The sequence below is a fragment of the Giraffa tippelskirchi genome, chromosome 9, assembly GCF_054371585.1.
Source record: "Giraffa tippelskirchi isolate mGirTip1 chromosome 9, T2T-mGirTip1v1.2.pri, whole genome shotgun sequence".
In the NCBI taxonomy this organism is placed as follows: domain Eukaryota; kingdom Metazoa; phylum Chordata; class Mammalia; order Artiodactyla; family Giraffidae; genus Giraffa; species Giraffa tippelskirchi.
Window position 1 is genome coordinate 136,157,521 of NC_137283.1, and position 23,532 is coordinate 136,181,052.

The 23,532-nt window shown below is 38.2% G+C and overlaps 2 long non-coding RNA genes across 2 annotated transcripts in view; one reads left to right on the forward strand and one right to left on the reverse strand.

Annotated features, from left to right (window-relative positions):
* The window catches only part of LOC145521763 (uncharacterized), an 85,480-nt gene extending 81,839 nt beyond the window's left edge, over positions 1-3,641 (reverse strand). Inside the window, exons 1-2 of the long non-coding RNA XR_014065665.1 lie at positions 3,547-3,641; positions 2,989-3,059 (exon numbers count right to left, since the gene is read on the reverse strand). This is a non-coding gene — a long non-coding RNA (uncharacterized LOC145521763). The remainder of the gene's footprint in view (positions 1-2,988; positions 3,060-3,546) is intronic.
* On the forward strand, positions 1,615-20,861 carry LOC145521765 (uncharacterized). The gene is made up of 3 exons (XR_014065667.1): positions 1,615-5,178; positions 18,483-18,611; positions 19,640-20,861. It is a non-coding gene; the product is annotated as an uncharacterized LOC145521765 (long non-coding RNA).
* The last annotated feature ends 2,671 nt before the right edge of the window (positions 20,862-23,532 follow it).

A 23,532-nucleotide genomic window follows, 5' to 3' on the forward strand; every position in this document is an offset into this window, starting at 1 on the left:
TTGCATATGGCTTCATTTTTATAACTTTATGAATTTAACTACTTGCAAACAAGAACATTTTTTTCTGTTTTCCAGTTCCCTTTCTTCTACCTGGTTCAAATGAATAGACAAATTAAATAACTCTTTACTTCTACAGTGCTTCTTAGAGATAGATTGCATGAGTATGTCATGGAAAACAATCCACAGTCTGGTAAATGGGCAGAAAGACTGGGGTTAGATTTCTATTTCTTTCAAGATGGAGAGCACATTTCCATGCTAGCACATGGACATATAGATTATGCATTGTTTGATACTATATATAATCAAAGAAGAGTGGGGCACAAAAACTTATACATGTGTCCATAGCAGTATTATTCACAATAGTCAAAAAATGAAAACAATTCTAATGCTCATTAGCTGATGAATGGATAAGAAAAATGTGTTATATCCATTCAATGGCATATTATTCAACCATAAAAGGGGATGAAGTACTAATACATGCTACAACATGAATTTCAAAAACATTATGCTAAGTGAAAGAATCTAGTCACTCAAAAAAATTTTTAAAAAAACATGTTTTTAAGCTATGCCTTTGCCTTTAAAAAAATTTTATTTATTTATTTATTTTATTTATTTTTTTTACCATGATGCATGTGGGATCTTAGTTCTCTGACCAGGGATCAAATCTGAATGCCCTTCATTGGAAGCTCAGAGTCTTAAACACTGAACCACGAAGGAAGTCCCAAGACCATATATGTGATTCCATTTGTATGAAATATCCAGAACAGGCAAATCTATAAAGTAAATTAGTGACTGCCTAGAGCTGGGGTGAGAAGGAGGGAATGGAAGTGAATGCTAATTGGTGGGGGTTTCTCTATAGTGTAAGGGGCAATACTTTAGATTGTAGTAATGTTTGCACAATCCTGTGACTATACTAAAAAGCCATGAATTGTATGCTTTGTATTGTATGTCAATTATATCTAAATAAAGTTGATTTCTTTAAAATAGCAGAGGGAAGATTTGAGTAGTTATCTAGGCTTAGATTTGTTATTTGGAGGCACAGTTGTCTACTTGCTTTTCTAAACAAATTCTATCAAATTCACTGGAAAATTACTGTCAGCTCTATTTTCTTGATAATGTAATTATTGTACTTCAAAACCATTTTTAAGAAGTTTTTTTAAATCTCCTTTTTTAAAAAAAATCTAAGAAAGCTATAAAGGATGACAAACTTTTAAGGAAATTATATCAAAAGTGATACAATCACAAGTGTTATCATTGTTTTTGTCCTATTCCTTTATTCATTCCTTTGTTGTTGTCTTTTTTGTTGTTGTTCTAATAGGACAATAATTTTCTTCAGCTTTACACAAATGAGGCTTTGTTTTTATACGTGTTGGTATTAACCTGAAGCTAATCATTTACCCTGAGTGATGTCAAAAAATGACTTATTTTCAGGATAAGTTAATAATATCTGAAATAACACTGTTATGCTCTGTCAGCCACCAACATACAATGGAGCGAGAAAAGAAAATCCAGTTGGTTAACTGACCTTGCACAGTTTAACTGTCAAATAAATTCCATAATGGACAGCTCAGAAATCTAATTTGGTAATCCTGAGAAACTCCCCTCCTCCTCTTTGTCCCTCCCTCATGCTCTCTAGATGGTTCAAGAAACAGCAATTATAACATTGACATCTAGCTCTAATATGTGGAGTGTTTCATATATCTGCCTTGATATTCATGAAATTATCCTAACTTTCCTAGAACCTAGAAAATGCTGTCTTAAATTATAATTTTCATACACTGATATAGTCTTCCATTTCTTTTTGGCAGAGAAACTAGAAAACCTTATAAATGAGAAATAGCTCAAGTAACAAAAATCATATGTCACATTTGGCTCCATGAAGAACTACAAATCTATGAAAAATGGCAGATTTTTTCCCACAGGAAGATCTTAATGAACTCCCAGTGTAGATCTGTACCTTATCTTTGACCACTGTTTAAACTCCATCTCTGACTAACAAATCAGGCAAGATCTCCAAAAATGATTTATGGAACAGCAAAAATCTCTGCTCAACAGTGTTCCAGAAGTTCATGACCATGGGAGTGATGCCACAGTAGAAAGTAAACTATGAAGAGTCACAGATCTTGACTGAAAATTGCACCCCACGACAGCTGAGCTAATCTCAAGCTGTTTTAGGTGACAGGAAAATTAAAGTGAGGGCCTTTGCATTGGCTTTCTTCTTTAGCTACCAACCAAAACGAGTTCTGTGAACATTTATTCAAGACCTGGAGCTCTGTTCAGTGATACAAAGGCAGAGCTTAAGTAGAAAAGAACTCTAGACCAAGACCTTTGAAAGACAATTTTCAAATGAATTTTCAAAAATATTACCTAAAAGTATCCGCTATCTCTCAAACAGACTGAAATGTTTAGCAGGATAAACACAGCACATAATTTTCTTCTTCAGTGTTTTATAAAGCTCAAGAGCTCTACATAATAATCATAAGCATGCCAAATGATTCATAAAGAGTAAAATTTGGGGAAAAGGTGATATTAGAATTGAAAAGTAAAATTTTATAACAGTCAAAACCATTTTATTATTGGACAGTTATGTTTTGCTTTTGTGAAAAGAAATACATAATAATGACTTTATTTGTTCAAATAAAACGCACTTGGCGCTCTTAAACATGTTCGGGAAAAGGAAGTCTGTCTCCCCTTCCATATATAATTTCTTTCATCCTCCTGGTGGTAAACATTCATAAAACGGGGAAATCTTCATCAATGATTCACCTTACATATGAAACGTAAATAATACCTGGGAGTAAACCCATTGCAAAATTATGTTACTTAAATCTTTCTAGTAGTTTGTCACCAAAATAAAAGATGTGAGATTTTCTACCTTTCTCAACGTTTTTTTTTCCAGTAACCGTTTTGGAAGCAAACAGAATAGTTCACTTTTACTTTAGATATTTTGAAGCTTGAAGACTTGCTAGATCCCTTTATGAAAGCTACCTGTGGACCAATCCTGGGCCTCATGTTCATTTCACAGACGCCAAGATTCTAGGGCTGCACGCAACAGGGTCCTGAAAGAAACGTGTTAAATAGCAATCATCGGGTCTATTAAAGTGGTTCCAAATTGTCCAGCCCTGCACTCAGGATTACAATAATTCCCGGGGTTGGCCCTGGCTAAGCGACAAGTTGATGGGGCAGAAGGTGGGGAGGAAAATGACCCCGGAAGCAGAGTGTTGGTTTTACACCCGCTGAGTATCTGTTACAAGTGAATTTCCTCTGGCGCCAGCAGGTATTTTGAGCAGGCATCCAGAGGGATCCCAGAGGGGACGGAAGGGAGTGGGGGAGATGGAGCTGGACGTTTGGGGATCAAAGTATTAAAGATCTCAGAGGAAAGCGGTAAGATCTGGATTGATTGGCCCCAAAGCTTCAAGTGAGATGCAGAAGGTATTTCGAATTTTTGTGAGTAGAGAAGATCCCAGAGGATCTTCACCAGGCCAAGGGAGTAAAATTCCAGACAAGTCCACAAGGACGAGGAGAGGCGCTACCGTCGCTTTTTACCCCGGGATCCCCAGAGGGCAGCTCCAATCGGCAGACCGTGCCAGCGCGCTGGGGCTTGGTTGCCACCGCTCTCATGGGTCCCATGTCGCGAGAGGGGAAGCTGAGGCTCCCGGGAGGGCCAGGGGCGCTGAGGTGCGCGCAGAGGCCGCGGCCAGTCTTCTCTGGAGGTCTGGAAGGCAGAGCCATTAAAGCCTGGCTGCCCGCTGAAGCGCTCGGGAAAGGTGACTGCGATTTATTTGGATTAGTCACTATACAGGTCTGGGGAGACAGCTATTTATCCGATGCAGGTCCTTGACAAATTGACTGGGCCGGGCTGCCGAGGACAATCCCTCTGACCCCGGGCGGTGCTGGGGCGGAAAGCAGGATCCTCCCACCTGCTCGGACCCACAGCGGCGCGCACAGCCTCGGAGACGCGCATCTCCACCTGCGGAGGCGCGGCGGCCTGCCGGGGGGCCCTCTCCCGGTTGGAGGGGCTCCGCCTCGGCAGCCTGGCCATTTCAGTGGAGACTTCCACTCTCTCTCCGGCGGAACCTTCTCCCTGGGTTCCGGGAAGGTCACCGAATCTGCGATCTGCCCTGCAGGTGACCCAGTCCTGAGCCCACCTTGGTAAAAATCATTTGGTCTGGCAGCATCCGAGTCATTTATCAGAGCTGTCGTTTGGGGGTTTTAGAGAACTGACTATCACGGTGTGAACCCGGCATTTGGCGACAATAATGTTCTCACTGGTTCTTAAGTGAAGATAACTTAGCCCCTGGTATCACCAATTCTGAAGTCGGTCCACTCCAAAAGCCTACAACTTTTGCTTTTACAGTTCATACACCTAATGAGAAAAGAACAAATCCTTTCATTCTATATTTCTGATCTTTTCTGGTCAATTTATTTCTTCGAATTTCTTTCTATCGGTAATATATGAAATGCTACATTAAAATCTTTTCAAAACAAAGAAGTTTGTACTAAGTATCGACCAACAAGGATGAATGGGTAATTTTCCAATTTGAAATACAATCAAAAGGGGTTATTTTTCCAACAGTATATGCTTTTCATGTAATTTCTTGTTACCTCAGCCTTAAGGCAAACGATGTATTATAGTAACGCGAAGATGTAAGACTAGACCTAAAATATGGAATTTTGACCAGGAACTCGAAGTACTGAGGACAAGTGAACAAGATCGTTTTGCTTTCAGAATCTAGAACAGCATTTTTTGGACAATCTCTAAAAATCTCTGCATCAGGCCATGATGTTAATTCCTTTCACCGTTTGCCTTTATGTTACTTAAAGACCTAAGCCTGTAAGAGTCATTTGAATAAATTCTTTCTTATTCAATAAAAGAAATCGGATCCCTTCAGTTAAAAGGATGAAAGTTCAGTGCGGCCAGAAGATGAGGGTTTTCACCCTTTTTATGGAGACTATTTGAACTCGAAAATTTTGCGTGGCGATCTATCTTGCTAAAAGTCAGGGCGAGATAATGTGTAATCTGGCTCTGATTTCTTCTGGAAAGAAAACATTGAAATGACTGCTCATTTATCACTGTGCCCACCCTCCCCCTCTCCCACCTTGGTTTAATTGACTATGGAACTCCGAGCTGTTTGTGTCTTAGCTTGACTGTTGGAAATGAAACCAACTCCGTGAAGGGTGAGTTTTAAATTATCAGGTTTATTATGGAAAGAAATCATAAGAAAAACATACAGGAAATGGTTGAAAAACTCTACCATCAGCCAAAACTTTGAGGAACCACTCAAATTTTGCAATGACTAATCAGGTTTTTCTTCTTGTATGACTGCTTGGTAGGTTCTGCAAATGTAGGTTCCTTGACTAATAGCAACTACTTAAGAGTTAAAATACTATTTGTGACGTTATCCTTAAACAGATTGCAAGAATACCTACTCTAGTGATTATGGAAATTAAAATGATAAGATTATTTGTTTTTAGTCCAGGTAGCTATTTTAGCCAAATAGACACAGCATTTATTTCCTCTAAGTAGATGCCTAAAATCACACACACAAACAAGTCATATAGACTAATCTCATTAGTAATCATTTATAGAACTTATATTTTTATTTTATATATATATATATATGTCAGGATTTCTTACAATGGTAATCCACAATTTTGACAAGAAATCAGTGAAACAACTACTCCCAAATACTGTCTGAGAATGCATAAATTAGAATAATCTAAAAATGTTCAAAAGTATTATTTAAAAGATTAAAATACATATGCCATTTAACCTAGCAATTCTATTTCAGGAAATTTATTTGACATAAAGAATTAATATCAAGGGATATTAATCATGATATGTGAATAAAAATTATAATTTAAGGAATATTCACAATAACAAAACATTGGAAACTAACATGAAGAACAGGAAAAATGATCTTGCCATTTAAATGTCATAGAACATTTGGTGACATCCAAACACATAATGTGTAAGATAAAATGAATTAAATGAATTTGTTTCATAAAAAATGAGTGTGTGTGAAAGTCTCTCAGTCATGTCGGACTCTTTGCAACCCCATGGACTGTAGCCTGCTGGGCTTCTCTGTCCATGGAATTCTCCAGGCAAGAATACTGGAGTGGGTAGCTGTTTCCTTCTCCAGAAATTTTCCCAACCCAGGGATCAAACCCAGATCTCCCTCATTGCAGGCAGTTTCTTTACCATCTGAGCCACCAGACAAGCCCAAATTATATTCATAGAAAGTATTTGGGAAGACATATATATCACAGAGCAGGCATATTCTATGTTTTTGTTCAAAAGTTTTATATATATGAAGTTTTAAAATACAGAAAATTGTGTGATAGCAAGTAAGTCTTCCCTTTCATGATTTTATCCATGTTGTTATTGGAGTTGTTAGCTTTTTCCATATTGGTTCACAAAGTTCTAATTGATTAAAGAAATAAGTCTTCTTTCTATCATGTATTTCCAAATATTTTTCCTATTTGAAATTTGTGTTTTGATTTTCTTTGTTTAAAATATGTATGTAAACACAGTTATCAGTCTTTTCTTTCCTGGCTTTCAGGTTTCATGTTTGCTTGGAAAATCACCTGCCCTACACACACACTAAAATTACAGTCTTTAAAAGTGTATCACTTTTCTCCTTCTAGTTTCATAGTTTTACTTTTTTACTTTTAAATCTTTAGTCCATTTAGAATTTGTCTGAGTTCAAGCAGTGAAGTAGGGATACAGCCTCTTTGCACTAACATGATGAGGAATGCACTTTTCCATTGATCTGAAATATCATTATTTTCAAAAAATTGAATTTTCATTTATATTTGGATGTCTAGACTCCTTATATTGTCCCAAAAACTTGTCTGTTTACTCAGGTGCCAACACACAATTATTTAAATTAACATAAGTTCATAATATATTTTAATATAGGACACCATTCCTTTCTTATTACTTTATTCCTCTTTATATTCTTTTTAAGAATATATCTGGCAACATAAAATCCAATTTATCTAACTGAAAATTTTTCTTTGTATCTGTATTGACATTACATTACATTTATTAACTAAATAGGGACACTTGATGTCTTCAAAATATTAAGTCTTCCTACCAAGAGCAATATAAATTTTCATGATGAGCTTTGTTTTCCAATTAAAAAAAAAATTTGTTCCTCAGTGAGTATTATACTGTCTGGGAGGAACTATATTCTATTAATTAAAACTACATGTTCTCAAGTTTATAAGATCTTGAGCAAGTTACATAAACACTTTGTTCCTCCTTTTTTCTTGAGTATTAATAAGACAGAAATAATAATAGCACCTGCTTCAGAGAGTTGTAGTGAGAATTCAATGAAAAGCTCTTCAAAGCACTTAGAACTGCGTGTGGCAATTGTAAGTGCTCAACACATATTTCCTTTCTTTGTTGTTATTATGATTACAAATGGAACCTTTTCCCCATTTTTATTTTCTAGCAGACTGTTGCTTGTATGAAGAAAACTGTTGATTTTATGAATTAATTTACAAACTACCATATTTATTAATTCTTTTATTATTTCTGTAGCTTTTCAATAGGTTCTGTTCAATTACCCAAGTATGTAATTTTGTCATCTGAAAGCAATTGTAAACTGAAATTGCTTTCAGTTTTCCTCCTGAAAACAACTGTAAATTGTCCTTCTCTTATGCAATTTTACTAACCCATTTCTTTCTCTTGTATAATTGCCTTGGCTAAGACTTCTAGAATGATAAAGAATAATAGTAGAGATAATATAATTTTTTGTCCTTGACTTCAATGAGAATATGTCTAATTCTTCATCACATGTTTTTGTCATGTTACAGAAGTTTCTATTTAGTTATATCATAATATTTATTTTTTCAATGAATGCTTGTGTAGTTAATGCTGTTCCAGAGGAATGAGGTTAACATGCTCTGTGTCCATCGCTTGGGAACAGAGGTACCCACAGGAATAGGAGTATCTCAATTTCAAGACTCGTAAAAATATGAGCATAATTAGTAAGTCAATGTGCCTATCTATGCAGTTAATATAGGCATCTTCAGATATTAAAACTACCAAACCATGTCCCTGAAATAGTTCAAACAATTATAAAACGAAGGATTCCCCAAGAATTCCCTTCTCCAAGAACACCATTTCATCTGACAAGGCATCTGGAAGTTACTCCACTGAAAAATATTTCTATCAGAAAGGGGTAATTAAGCAGTAGAGAAATATCAGTCAGAAAAACCTGGATTCCATCAAATTCTCCCTGCTTCTGAATGAGTGAACTTGGGCAGATAATCGCTCTAAGTATTAGTTTTATATCTGTAAAGGGAGGTGATAACATCTACCTATAAACGTTATTATGAGAATTAAACATGATGACACATGTCAAGCACTCAGCCCTCCTGATATGAAGTAATTCTTTCCCTTCAAATCAAAGTCTTCCAAATTATTAGTCTTCCAACATTTGCTTGTAATAAATAGGTAATTCCTGAGAGTAAATCAACTTTTCCTTCACACCTTAGTGCAAATTATTTACTGCCTTTTAAATACAAATATTACTTTGGGAGGCTAATGTTGATGAAACAAGTTTGTAATCATAAATTCTTAATAATGAACGCAGAAGAAATTGTTACAAAGAGGAAATAAACCTACATTTCTATAAAACTACCAAATGAACTGGAGGAATATAAAACATGATATTGTCCCAGTGAAATTTAGTGTTTTAAAAGGCATAAGATATAGGTTTTTCTAATGTAATTCTTTACTTTGCACTTATTTAAATGTCATATGGAAGAAAAGTGCTTTATAATTATGTATCATGGCTAATAGTTTCATCAAAATTATAACAATAATACAGTTCTAATTATGTTAAAAATTTAAGAACTTAAGTATTCTAATTGTCCTGAAATTGGTGTGTTAGTCAATGCTTATTAAAATGCATAAATTAAAGCCGTGGCTTTACAGTCATTTTGTTTACAGAAATTTTCATGTTAAGTGGATCTGCTCAAACACATAGGATTGGGATTTCTAGCTTAAAATTGACAAAAGTTCACATTGCAGACTATAATGATTAATTTCTCTAGAAACCTTAGGTTAAGATATACATCTAAATTGTCAGAGAAGTAAAATATTTTACTTAAAGAAAGGGAAAGAAAAAGAACCATACCTTGGAGCATACCATAAACACAAGATAAAATAAATAATAGCAAAAGGTCATGATCGTAGAAAACTTAGGATGTACTAATCTGTGTAAGTGTGTGTGTGTGTGTTCTCGCAACATCCTCAAAACAACCCTATGAAGCTAAAAGAGGTTAATCATACAGTCAGAGAGAAGCAGAACTAGGAACCACCTATCCATCTAGATATGTGTATGCATGCTCAGTTGTGTCCAACTCTTTTGTGACCCCCACGGACAGTAGCCCACTAGGCTCCTCTCTGTCCATGGAATACTGCAGGCAAGAATATTGGAGTGGGTTCCCATGCCCTCCTCCAAGAGATCTTCCCGACCCAGGGATCAAACCTGTATCCCCTATGTCTCCTGCATTGGTAGACAGATTCTTTACCACTGAGCCACCTAGGAAGCCCTGTCCATTTGGATACAGACTAGCAAAGCCCACTGTATCCTTGGACTTTGCACGTGTAAGAACCAACAAATTCTCTTTGCTTAAACCATGATGGGTCTTCTGTCACTTGACACAGAACCAATACAAAGGCTAATTTTTATTTGGGAATCTAAACAATGCAAGAAAGAGCATTCTAAAGTGAGTTTCACAAATAACCAAAAAAAGAAAAAATTAGTATGGCCATTAACTTCAATGTCTTTCCTAAAGCTCTTACCAGCACAGTTTGCTACCAACACTGAAATAACATTGAGTGGTTTGAATTTCACCTCCTCTCCTCTCCTTTCCCTCCTCTCTAATGGAGCTGCTTAATGAGTAGTGAAAAGTCCCAAAAGGTGAATGAGAAAGAGAATGGGATAATCAATTCCAAAGGAAGTAAATGTCTTTAGATCTAATGTCAAGTCCTATATACATGGATGCAATAAATATCTATGTCTGTACTTTTGTTGTTATTTAGTCACTAAGTCGTATCCAACTCCTTTGCCACCTCAGGGACTGTGTAGCCCACCACCCTCCTCTGTCCTTGAGATTCCCCAGGCAAGAATACTGGAATGGTTTGCCATTTCCTTCTCCAGGGGAATCTTCCCAACTCAGGGATCAAACCCGAGACTCCTGCATTGGCAGGCAGATTCTTTACCACTGAACCACCTGGGAAGCCGAATATGTTTAGTAAAGGCAAATTTATAGTCATAGAAAACAGATCAATGTTTGCCTAGGGCTGAGGGCAGGAGTGAAGGAACTTCTCGGGACTGAGAAAAATGGTCGAAAGTTGGATTATGATAATAGCGATGGCTGCATACCTCTACAAATTGACTAACACCTTTTTTCATTTAAGGGTGAAGTTTGTGGTATATATATTATACTTCAAAAATCTGCTGAAAATTAAAATGTTGTCATAATATCTCTGAAATACTAAATCTTATTGTTGTTTGATTTCACTTAAGGCAACCAATAAATTATTTGGGCTTTTGAACAACCAGCTTCAGTATGTTAAATTTTAGCATTTACATAGACTGCTTAACTAGAGCATTTTAAAGTAAAGTGAAAATAGGAGAGGTCTGGCAGCTTGAAAAGACCTGCTATTGAAGATGGCAGCTGAGTAAGAATGAGCTGGATTATTTGCTAAGGGGCCTACATTCTGACACTGGGAAGATAACTACCACTCCACATACTAGTAGAGAAATCTCAAAACAGCAGCAGATTCCCCAAGGGATCCTATGTCATGATGAGGAAGGATTACAGGAAACTTCTACTAACACTTTATTTTCCTTCCTGGAGCTCCGGGAGAGGTTTCAGTAACTCGGTGGACAGGTCAATGGCTACTTACCCTATAGAGTTACCCACAGCCTTCATGATAACTTATGCCTTGCCTACTCCTTTTAAAACCCTCTTTGCTTTTGTCAGAGGCATGTAAGTTTTGTGTTTCCACAAGTCTGCAACTCTCAATTGAGTTTGGTTTGTGACCTGGTAGTTGTTAACTGAAATAGGACATCACACCAAACATGTCTTCAAAGGAAACCAACTATAAGAAAGCCAGGAATAAGACAGATTTGGCCAAATCAATCCCACTCTTCTGGATATAATTTAAATGAAACAGAGCATTTTTTGTCACAAAATGGACAGACTTAAAGCTAAAATATATGAAAAGAAAGCTAAAATATTCAATAATGTTTTAAATTACAATTATGTTTGTGGAGCAGATAAGGAAAGGAATTACTTAGATAATTTAGGCTCTTTGCCAAGATACCAGTTTTGTCTCAGTTATCTTGATATTTCAGGAGAAAAAAATTGGCATAGATTGTGCTAAAGCTGAAAATTCTTCTAATGGTTTTGCATATGTACAAACAATGTAAGTGAAGTATGTTAGTGTAGAGTTTAACATCCTAGAAACAAGCAGTTAAAAAAGGCACCATCACTCTTAATATTTTGCCTGTAGAGAAATTTGTTAGATGGCAGAGCATGTGGCCACCTGACAGATAACTATCAGCTTAGTTTGTACTACTTTCTTCTTTTATGTTATTTAAAAAGAATATTATTCCAGATATTTGGTATCTCAACAGGATTGAGTTTCTCTGGCACTGAATACTTTTTAAATAGCTATCAGTCACTTGATTTAAAAATTCATGAGCATTTTAGGATGTGAGAAAGAATGTTTTATTCCTACGTCATTCTTTTCTATAGGTGAAAGGTATAAGAATATCTACAGGGACTTTAAGATAACATTATTCTTTTTTTTCTTTTTAACATTATTCTTTTAACTACTTTTACTTGGTACATGTCAATACCACTGCTAGTATAAAAAATGGAAGTCTAATACAATGTGAGTTTTTTTTATATGCCAATGTGGTTTATTGTCTTTATATGCCAATGTGTTTTATTATTTTTATATGCCAATATGTTTTATTTTAACACACACATACATCTGAACTATCACTAGATAATTTAGTGCACTAAAAATAATGGCTCACCTAGAAAATCCCTCAGGAAGGTCACTCTTTAGCATTACTCCCACTGATCCAGTGGATTTCTACGTTAGTATAAATTGCTGTTTAAGATCTAATCAGTTCTCATATTTCACCAATGGACCCATAATAATATGGCCACCAGAAGCACAAAGAGGCAATGAAGGGCTCTCCTCTAGAAGCTTTAGAGAAAGCACTACACTGTGTACACCTTGATTTTGAACTTCTGGTCTTGATAACTGTGAGAGCGTACATTTCTGTTGCCTTCAGTTCAGTTCAGTCACTCAGTCGTGTCCGACTCTTTGCGACCCCATGAATTGCAGCACGCCAGGCCTCCCTGTCCATCACCAACTCCCGGAGTCTACCCAAACCCATGTTCATCGAGTCAGTGATGCCATCCAACCATCTCATCCTCTGTCGTCCCCTTCTCCTCCCGCCCCCAATCCTACCCAGCATCAGGGTCTTTTCCAATGAGTCAACCCTTCGCATGAGGTGGCCAAAGTATTGGAGTTTCAGCTTCAACATCAGTCCTTCCAATGAACACCCAGGATTGATCTCTTTTAGGATGGATTGATTGGATCTCCTTGCAGTCCAAGGGACTCTCAAGAGTCTTCTCCAACACCACAGTTCAAAAGCATCAATTCTTTGGTGCTCAGCTTTCTTCACAGTCCAACTCTCACATCCATTCATGACCACTGGAAAAACCATAGCCTTGACTAGACGGACTTTTGTTGGCAAAGTAATGTCTCTGCTTTTAAATATGCTATCTAGGTTGGTCATAACCTTCCTTCCAAGGAGTAAGCATCTTTTAATTTCATGGCTGCAGTCACCATCAGCAGTGATTCTGGAGCCCCAAAAAATAAAGTCTGACACTGTTTCCACCGTTTCCCCATCTATTTCCCATGAAGTGATGGGACCAGATGCCATGTTCTTAGTTTCTGAATGTTGAGCTTTAAGCCAACTTTTTCACTCTCCTCTTTCACCTTCATCAAGAGGCTCTTTAGTTCTTCTTCACTTTTTGCCATAAGGGCGGTGTCATCTGCATGTCTGAGGTTATTGATATTTCTCCTGGCAATCTTGATTCCAGCTTGTGTTTCTTCCAGCCCAGCGTTTCTCATGATGTACTCTGCATATAAGTTAAATAAGCAGGGTGACAATATACAGCCTTGATGTACTCCTTTTCCTATTTGGAACCAGTCGGTTGTTCCATGTCCAGTTCTAACTGTTGCTTCCTGACCTGCATACAGGTTTCTCAAGAGACAGGTCAGATGGTCTGGTATTCCCATCTCTTTCAGAATTTTCCACAGTTTATTGTGATTCACACAGTCAAAGGCTTTGGCATAGTCAATAAAGCAGAAATAGATGTTTTTCTGGAACTCTCTTGCTTTTTCGATGATCCAGCGGATATTGGCAATTTGATCTCTGGTTCCTCTGCCTTTTCTAAAATCAGCTTGAATGGTTCCTCTGCCTTTTCTAAAACCAGCTTGAACATCTGGAAGTTCATGGTTCACGTATTGCTGAAGCCTGGCTTGGAGAATTTTGAGCATTACTTTACCAGCATGTGAGATGAGTGCAATTGTGCAGTAGTTTGAGCATTCTTTGGCATTGCCTTTCTTTGGGATTGGAACGAAAACTGACCTTTTCCAGTCCTGTGGCCACTGCTGTGTTTTCCAAATTTGCTGGCATATTGAGTGCAGCACTTTCACAGCATCACCTTTGAGGATTTGAAATAGCTCAACTGGAATTCCATCACCTCCACTAGCTTTGTTCATAGTGATGCTTTCTAAGGCCCACTTGACTTCACATTCCAGGATGTCTGGCTCTAGGTGAGTGGTTGCCTTAAGCCACCCAATTGTGTGGTAATTTCTTACAGCAGGCATAGGAAATTAATACAAGTCTTGTCCTTTAAAATCCCTAAGTTCATTCTTTAGTCATGAAGTCAATAGACAAAGATTATACAGGTATTGGCCTTTCTTAATAAGAATGAAATTAGGGGGACTTCCTTGGTGGACCAGTGGTTGAGATTTCACTTTCCAGAGAAGGGGGTGTAGGTTCAATCCATGGTTGAAGAGCTAGGATCTCACATGCCTCGAAACTGAAAAATCAAAACATAGAACAGAGAGGTTGCCCAGGTGGTGCTAGTGGTAAAGAATTCACCTGCAATGAAGAAGCTGCAGGAGACACAGGTTTGATCCCTGGGTCAGGAAGATCCCCTGGCGGAGGAAATGGCAACCCACTCCACTATTCTTGCCTGGAAATTCTCATTGACTGAGGAGCCCAGCAGGCTACAGTCCATGGGGTTGTAGAGTCAGACACAACTAAGCAACTGAACATGAATATTGGAGCAAATTCAATAAAGACTTAAAAAGTGGTCCACATCAAAAAAAAATCTTAAAAAAAAAGAATGAAATTGGAGGCCAGGATTATAGGATGTGACCTTTTGGCTTTCAGTTAGAACAATTTTTTTTTTTTTACTGAAATCTAGTTTTCAAAGTTGGCAACAGCATTGCCAATGTATAGGCAGCAGATTGTCTTCATTATAAACAGTCTATTTTCTTTTCAAGAAACTCAAGCAATTATTTAAAGTTGGGTCCATATAGAGGCCAAAAAAAGTCATTTATTAATGGAATTCCATCACTTTTTAAAATCACAAAAAGTTGAAAGAGATGATAACCCAGCATCAATTTTAAAATAAATATCCCAAATAAATACAACTATTATATATAAATATAAATGTGTCTGTTCAGTTCAGTTCAGTCGCTCAGTCATGTCTGACTCTTTGCGACCCCATGGACTACAGCACATCAGGATTCCCTGTCCATCACTAACTCCTGGAGCTTGCTCAAACTCACGTCGATCAAGTCGGTGATGTCATCCAACCATCTCATCCTTTATCATGCCCTCCTCCTCCCACCTTCAATCTTTTCCAGCATCAGGGTCTTTTCCAATGAGTCAGTTCTTCACATCAGGTGGCCAAAGCACTGGAGTTTCAGCTATTAATGTGTCTGTTAATCTTTGGCAATAGCTTTTTAAATTAAAAGTACAGCTACTTGAATGATAAAGAAATTTATGATTTTTACCTCTGGAGTCAAACTTAGTGATATCAGTAACCTACTATGAGGCCTTTATAAAATATTCTATATCTTTATTCTACCATGGTCTACTTAAAAATATAATTTTGGGGGAAAAGATGAATGATTTATAATAAAAATAACCATTTAAATCACCAGAAAGTGAAGGGAAAAACTTATCGTAGTTATAGCTTAATACTGAATAGATTTTTAATTTTGTGACTGCCATCATAAGCTGATTTTAATGACAGAATTCTAGATACTGAAATTACTCCTGTCCTCCCCCATGTTTTTAGGGCTTAGTTGTTAGAAAGTGATTTCTGCCAAGGTCAATTGTTTTTCATATTTTTTAATTTATTTATTTTTATATTAATGCAGCACATGGGATCTAGCTCCCTGATTAGGGATTGAACCTGGAGCTCCTGCGTTGGGAGCTCAGAGTCTTAGCCACTGGACCACCAGGGAGTCTCAAAATTGATTTCTTTGTTGACATTTCTGTTGAAAGCCATATCCTTTACAATCTTACCCCTAGCCTAAAGTGAAAATAGGCAGAAGGAAGTGAAATGCAACTATTGAAAAGGGCCATAAAAGTAATTGTCATAGCAACAACCTTCATCATCACAGCAACCATTATCTGTAAGTGTTGGCCACATCCTAAACACTGTGAACCTAAGCACGTGAACCGTGAACTTCCAGATGTTCAAGCTGGTTTTAGAAAAGGCAGAGGAATCAGAGATCAAATAGCCAACATCCACTGGATCATCAAAAAAGCAAGAGAGTTCCAGAAAAACATCTATTTTTGCTTTATTGACTATGCCAAAGTCTTTGACTGTGTGGATCACAGTAAACTGTGGAAAATTCTGAAAGAGATGGAAGTACCAGACCACCTGACCTGTCTCTTGAGAAACCTGTGCACAGGTCAGGAAGCAGCAGTTAGAACTGGACATGGAACAATAGACTGTTTCCAAATAGGAAAAGGAGTATGTCAAGGCTGTATATTGTCACCCTGCTTATTTAATTTATATGCAGAGTACATCATGAGAAACGCTGCGCTGGAAGAAGCACAAGCTGGAAGCAAGATTGCCAGGAGAAATATCAACAACTTCAGATATGCAGATGACACCACCCTTACGGCAGAAAGTGAAGAAGAACTAAAAAGCCTCCTGATGAAAGTGAGAGAGGAGAGTGGAAAAAGTTGGCTTAAAGCTCAACATTCAGAAAACTAAGATCATGGCATCTGGTCCCATCACTTCATGGCAAATAGATGGGGAAACAATGGAAACAGTGGCTGACTTTATTTTTTTGGGCTCCAAAATCACTGCTGATGGTGATTGCAGCCATGAAATTAAAAGACGCTTACTCCTTGGAAGAAAAGTTATGACCAACCTAGATAGCATATTAAAAAGCAGAGACATTACTATGTCAACGAAGGGCCATGTAGTCAAGGCTATGGTTTTTCCAGTAGTCATGTATGGACGTGAGAGTTGGACTGTGAAGAAAGCTGAGCGCCAAAGAATTGATGCTTTTGAACTGTGGTGTTGGAGAAGACTCTTGAGAGTCCCTTGAACTGCAAGGAGATCCAACCAGTCCATCCTAAAGGAGATCAGTGCTGGGTGTTCATTGGAAGGACTGATGTTGAAGCTGAAACTCCAATACTTTGGCCACCTCATGTGAAGAGTTGACTCATTGGAAAAGACCCTAATGGTGGGAAGGATTGGGGGCAGGAGGAGAAGGGGACGACAGAGGATGAGATGGCTGTATGGCATCACCGACTCGATGGACATGAGTTTGGGTAAACTCTGGGAGTCGGTAATGGACAGGGAGGCCTGGCATGCTGCGGTTCATGGGGTAGCAAAGAGTCAGACACGACTAAGTGACTGAACTGAACTGAACTGAAGCACTGTGCTGTGCTTTGCTTAGTCACTCAGTTGTGTCCAACTGTTTGCGACCCATGGACTGTAGCCCACCAGGCTCCTCATTCATGGGAATTCTCCAGGCAAGGATAATGGAGTGGGTTGCCATTTCCTATTCCAGGGGATCTTCCCAACCCAGGGATCAAACCCAGGTCTCCCACGTTGCAGGCAAATTCTTTACCAGCTGAGCTACAAAGGAAGACATGTTTAGCACTAAACTAAGTCATTTTACATGTATCTTCCCAATGAACACACCCTAAACACTCTAGGACCCATGTCTGCTGTTATCAGATTAAACAGGAGCGCTCTGAACCCAGTGAAGGTAAATGAAAGGACTTGTCCAAGTTCACACAACAAACTGCTTGTATAAGCAGAACTTAGACCCAGTCCCTTAGTGTCCTACTTGCCACAATAATTTAAGAGAAAAACATAAGAACAAAAATCATAATTCTATTAAGAACATCCACATTTTATAATTTAATAGGATGTGAGAATTACATCATCCATCTAACATTTAGTTCACTCTTCTGCCTAAATTCATTTGAGAAATATTCTACTCTACCCTTCCTGGGTAGATTATCTCACTGTGGTAGTTCTGCAATTGAGGTAAAAGGGAAAGAACTTACTAGTTCATGTGAGGGGCAGTTTATTATTTGCCTAAAATTTTAGCTGAAAATAATACTGGTTTTATCTAAAATATGTCAGAGTGACCAGTTAGAAAGACCCCAGTACAGTCAATCAACTGTTTGTTTTGTCTATAGAGTAATCCCCAAAAAGACATTTATCACATTTTATTACTGAATTGATTTAACCTATGTCTATTTCTGTGTGGGAACTGTGTGGAAAACTCAAATGCATTGGATGGAGAATTCCTAAATTCTTCTACTGATGGGTTCTTTAGAACTGATTTAATGCTTCTAACTAAAGAATGGTCCTCCTTTCTCGAGGAGAATTGCCCTCTTCAAATTTTAAGAATGAGTATCAGATGACCCTCCTCATCATAGACCATGAATCTAGATTTAAAGCTCTTCATCCTAATGATTCCTCAGAAAAGGAAATCAAGACAAACTCCGAGGTCTGCTGTTCTTACTATTGTCATTGTGGTTGGTGTAACAACATTGGAACACAGTAAACTCTCAGATGACAGTTCTAGGCATATCCTGACTATACTGAAAGTTGGAAATAACAATAAATAAGGAAAACCTTTTTCTCCAGTTATAATTTCCAAAGACAAACACCAGGGACTGATTTGTGTCCTTTCTGCCTCCAAATTCATGTCAAAACCCTAACCCCCAATGTAACTGTATTTGGAGATAGGGCTTTTAGGAGGCAGTTAAGGTTAAGTGAGGTCATAAAGGTAGTGTCTGATAGCATCTCTGGCCTAATGAAGACGAGAAAGAGACCTTTCTATTTTTCTCTTTCCTCAAAAGTACTCAGAAGGGAAACCATGTGAGGACACAGCAAGAAAGTGACCATCTGCAAGCCATGAAGAAAGTTTTCACTAAAAACCAACCATGCTGGTACCCTGATCTCTGATTTCTAGCATCCAGAACAGTAAGGTATAAATGTTTGTTGTTGAAGTCACCCAGTCTATGGTATTTTCCTGACTAAGATAATAAACTATTAGTAAGCCTTAAAATATATCAGAAAAATGAATAAATTTTTAAAAGTTTTCTACTTGCTCTAAACCCATATAAATTTACCTGCTGCATGATCAGATGGATAGAAATTAAACAGGCAACAGAGAAGGTTTCAGTTAGGGCCAGTAGTCATAACAGCCTTAACAACCTGCACATTTTTATTGATCATTTCTCAAATATGGTAACTTTAACAAGACATTTTACCAAGAGTAAGTTAATGACAGCATTAGCTGGAATGACTCACACTGGAAAGGCTGAATGAGTGTTCTCAGATGCATAGTCAGAGGTTGGTTATTAAATATTTTTCAACTAATTCTGAGCTCCAAAGTGAAGTCCACTGGTACTTAGAAAAAATTACAAAATTCATAAAGAACTTGTGATCGGCCTTTTCTATCAGAATCAAACAAAAAATTTTATCCTAGCTCCAGTTAATTTGACCTACAAATATACTGGCAGACGGAGAAGGCAATGGCACCCCACTCCAGTACTCTTGCCTGGAAAATCCCATGGATGGAGGAGCCTGGTAGGCTACAGTCCATGGGGTTGCCAAGAGTTGGACAACTGAGCGACTTCACTTTCACTTTTCCCTTTCATGCACTGGAGAAGGAAATGGCAACCCACTCCAGTATTCTTGCCTGGAGAATCCCAGGGACGGCGGAGCCTGGTGGGCTGCCGTCTATGGGGTCGCACAGAGTCGGACACGACTGAAGCGACTTAGCAGCAGTAGCAGCATACTGGCAGAAACTAAACTGGCTCCCTTTCTTTCTACCAACAGGTCCCCTGAACTCTGAGTTTAGCAGAACATATTCAGACACCATATTTCCAAACTTTGCTTGCAGCTAAAGAGGCTAATAGAATGGGAGCAGAAGTGATATGCATAACTTCCAGATCCCACTATTATAAGGAACCTGCTCACCCCCCCTCCCTTCTTTTCCCTCCTTCCCAAGGGCTGGTGAGTGTAAGCTGACTTCACCTCTGTATCTGAAGTCATCCATCTCCCAAAGGACAAGAGAGAAGAAAGCTGGGGCCTGGGTATCTTCATGAAGCAGAGTCAACCATCCACCCCGGACCACCTGCCAAGGTCTGCACTATAAGAAAGACAGAAGTAAATTGTGATGTGTCTGAGAGACTGTATATTGAACTTGTGTTTAGTCCTCTAAATAATGTGCATATCTTACAGTTTACGGCATGCTTTCCACATGCTATGGCCTAGAAAATCCACTCATTTATTCAACAACTATTTTTTAAGTACAGATTTTGTGTTAGCCTTGCACTAGGCTCTGAGCACACAACTAAACCGTGCACACAAAGTCTCTGAAGTCATGAAACTTTCATCACAGTGATGGAGGAGGACACTTTCATTACACTGATGAGAGAAAATAACAAACACAATAATTTCAAGGCAGTAACTAATTTAAAGTGAGGGTTTTAGACTCAGATTTGCCCCATTTATATCCAGACTTTGCCATTTATCCCCTGTAACGGCCAGCCTCCAAGAATGATCCCCACACCCCTACACACACACACACACACACACACACACTGAACCACATCTCCTCATTTATAGGCCCTTCCCTTGAATCTGGGCAGGCTCCATGACTTACTTTTGACCTACAGAAAGAGAATGAAATGATGCTGTGTAACTTTCAAGTTGAGGTCATAAAAAGGCCTTCAGCTTCTACCTGAGTCTTACAGAATGCTCACCCAGAAAATAGTCAACTACCATGTAAAGAGTTCAACTGCCTGAGACTGCCAGGCTGAGGAAGCCACATGGAGAGGCTGCCTGGAGAGAGATGACCGGCCAGACCCTGGCTGATACAGCCATCCCAGTGTGTGAGTGAAGTCATCTTGAATGTTCAGCCTAATCAAGCCTTCAGAGGACTCCAGAAACCTTCTGACTGAGAGACCCCAAGTGAGGACCAACTAGCTGAGCCTAGTCAACTCATGGAACCAAAAGAAATGACACAAACTCAAGTCACCAATAAGGGTTATTACATAGCAGGAGCCAACTGGACCACCAACTTCGTGAATTAAACATATTTCTTAATCTCCCTGTACCTCTGTTTTCTCACCTCTAACATTCCTGTATCATAAGGTTGCTATTATAACTGAGTTCATCTGGAAAGTACTTAAAACAACACCTGGTTTGTAATAAACATTTAGTCAATATTGGCTACTATTATTTATCATCAATAAATAAAATATTGATGATGGGACAGAAATATTCAGAGTGGATACTCAGGAAGATGACCCTTGAGCTTTGACCTGAAAAGTAAGGACTCCGCCATCCAGAGAACCAGGAGGAGCCTCCAGACAGACAGGTGTGAGGATGAGGCACCTGGGGTGGCAACCCACTGTTTTTGAGAGACAGAGGAATGGCCGATGTGGTTGGAGGGTGGTGAGCAACGTAGAGTCATGTAAGCCATGATAAGGAATTTGGATTTTATATTAAACACAATGGGAAGTTTTGAGGGATTTGAGAAGAGGAATGACTTGAATCAATCTGTTGGAAGAGGATTTTAGAAAGGTGAGAATGGAGGCAAAAAAAAAAATCCCCTAGAAGACTTCTGCAGTCATCTTAGTAAAAGACTTTGGTGATTTGAACCAGTGTTTAGCAGGGGAGATAGGGAGAAGAGGGCAGATTTAAGGATGAGTTCCTTGAATGAGTGGCCCTTGGGCTGCCCATCAGGTTCCCGTGGTAAACTGAGATTTATTTTAACAAGGTCACTTTGGAACTTACATTACTTTAACACATTAGACAGTTCAAACCATTATACCCAAGGATGGCTCAAGTCTATCTCATTTTGTATAGTGCAGCCTTCAGTTGCTATAGATTCTTATTACTAAATACTGGATAACAAAATATAAGTTTTTCACTCATTTCTTATTATTCAAATAAGAAAAGTGATTCAAAGCAATATTTCTGAGTAGACGAGCATTACAAAGTAAATCAGGTTGCAAGTTCAAGTGGCAATGCTGTGGCCGGCCACTTAGGTGAGCCTGCACAGAATTTGTGTCCATGTAGGGCTTCCTGGGTTCTTAGTACCTTCCAGTTCTAAAAGGCTATTCTTCTGGGGCTTTGTTTTAAAATTCTACACTACCTGGAAATATTTTATGCTCATGAGGTCAAGAGTCACACTCTGAGTACTTTTTTGATGGTCCGAGGAGCTAAACTACGTGACTCATGACTCTTGGCTCCTCAAGGTTAAAAGTACCTGTCACAAGGATGTAATTACACACAGATAACCACCAGAAGGAAGGTTTGATTTTAATGCCCATCTTCTCCTAATCTGACAGGCAGGGGGCTGACAGTGAGTTGGCCTCTTTGTTTTATCACCATCAATAAACCCGTATTAATCCAAAAGAGAAGGCATATGTGTACACACATGTGTATATTCACTTTGTTGTACAGCAGAAACTAGCACGATGTGGTGAAGCAACTACACCCCCCCCAAAAAAAACAACATGTAATGCTTTATAGGTATCATTCATATAATACTTAAGATTTATTCTTTTTAGGAAAACTTGGGAGGTTTTGCTCAGGCTTTATATGAAGACATGGAAAAGTCATCACTCGAGCAGGTTTTTCTAAAACTTCACTGTTATTTGTGGAAAGTCTCTGGCACACATTTCTATTAGGATTTCCATTTCATAGATTCACAGATATACAAGACAAACTTATGGTTACCAAAGGGGAAAGCAGGGGAGAGATAAATTGAGAATTGGGGATTAACAGATACACACTACCATATATAAAGTAGATAAACAACAAGAACCCACTGTAAAGCACAGGGAAGTATATTTAATATCTGATAATAACTTTTAACGGACTTCCTTGGTGGCTCAGACAGTAAAGAATTCACCTGCAATGCAGGAGATCTGGGTTTGATCCCTGAGTCAGAAAGATCCCCTGGAAAAGGGAATGGCTACCCACTCTAATATTCTAGCCTGGAGAATCCCATGGACAGAGGAGCCTGTTGGGCTACAGTCCATGAGGTCACAAAGAGTCAGACATGACTGAGCAACAAACACACACACACAGACACAATAACCTTTAATGAAATAATCAGGAAAAGAACATATAACTGAATCACTTTGTTGTACACCTGAAATATTGCAAGTCAACTATACTTCAAAAAAAAAAAGAATTGCAAATGTAATTTAAAAAAAGATTTGCATTTCACATAGCAATTCTTCCTTTCATGATGATAACAGAAAGGAGAGATTCTGTTGATAAAATGGGAGAATGGAGGTTAAGAACCTCGTATGGCACCTGATAGGAGAGTTGCTCAGTTTTTCCTCTCTTCTTTCCTAATACTGAGCAGGTCTAATAAAATAAGTTAGCATTAGGAGACTCAGGAGGACAATAAACTTGATTTGTGAGAATGTTACCTCTCACTATCTACCTAAGTTACCTTGCTCCTTATGGTAGACTCTGTCCTTCATGTGCTCAGGCTTGGTTGCTCTCAGAGTTACATTATGGAGCATGTGGAATATAAGATTAACTCTTGGGTCTAAAAGCCATGATGACTCTTTCTTTGGACTTTACTGTTGTCATTTTTCAGCTTTAAACTTTAGTGCTATAGCACTGGATATACAATTCATCGAATTAAATGTGAAAAGGAGGGGTAGGTAAGGTGAACACCAAGAGGACTTATGAATACTGATCCTCATTGCTAGGTAGGAAAAAATATGAAAAAGAATGTATATACAGTATACGTATAACTGAACCACTTTGCTGTACAGTAGAAATTAACATAACATTATAAATTAACTATCCTTCCATAAACTGAATTTTTTAAAAAAATGATGCCAGGTAAAGATAATAGCATCACCATCA